We start from the raw sequence: 797 nt of genomic DNA, 5'->3' as shown, positions 1-797 counted from the left end.
CACTAATAACTCGAGTGTTACGAATAATTATAATATATCCCGTTAAATCTGCTTACATTTTTTTTTTTACCACGAATACAACTACATTCTACAGACATACCTACTTCAATTTTCTATACACGCCTGTCTCTTTTACAGAATTACTACACCACCACAGACATACAGCAATACCCATACATTCACAGGACACAAGAAACATGAGAATAGAATTTGCGTTTACTTCATTCAATTCGAAAAAAAGAAAGAGAATAATTAGAGATAATGGATAAAGAAAAAACATAGAAAAAGTATAGAAGGGGACAACAGATCGAAGTTATTTATCAAATGTAAATTGCCGTCTAAAATAATGGTTTACACACACAAACTTAATGAATAATTAATATAATATATGTATAATATATATAATAATAATAATACATATAATAATAATATATAATATATATACAATAATATATATAATATAATACATATAGATAACTCGTCGTAAGACGTACAGATATTACCTTTTAAAATGCTACTTAATTTATTTTTTTACTACTGAATGAAACGGTCAGAATTCTAATTGAGAAGTATTGCCGATTCTTAGCAACCTTTTCTAAATTCACTCTGCCTTTCTCTCTTTATCTAAGAGACAAGTCTACTTCTACATCTCTCCTCTCAAAAGAACATCTGCTAACGAGCGCTGCAGTGACTCTGGAACTCACAGACTTATGCAAGCATTAATGACCTAATAACGAGCTTAGGACTCCAATTCTCTTTCTATTCATGGTATTCTCGCCTATAATTTCTAATGCTGT

The 797-nt window shown here is 29.7% G+C and overlaps 1 protein-coding gene across 1 annotated transcript in view; it reads right to left on the bottom strand.

Moving 5' to 3' along the window:
* LOC119594921 (PDF receptor-like) overlaps positions 1-797 on the bottom strand; it is a gene marked incomplete at its 5' end in the record, with an annotated part of 54,622 nt that overhangs the window by 19,536 nt on the left and 34,289 nt on the right.

Source organism: Penaeus monodon, chromosome 34 (genome assembly GCF_015228065.2).
Source record: "Penaeus monodon isolate SGIC_2016 chromosome 34, NSTDA_Pmon_1, whole genome shotgun sequence".
Taxonomy (NCBI): Eukaryota; Metazoa; Arthropoda; class Malacostraca; order Decapoda; family Penaeidae; genus Penaeus; species Penaeus monodon.
The sequence above is the reverse complement of the archived record's forward strand: the minus strand, read 5'-3'. Positions and strand labels throughout refer to the sequence as shown.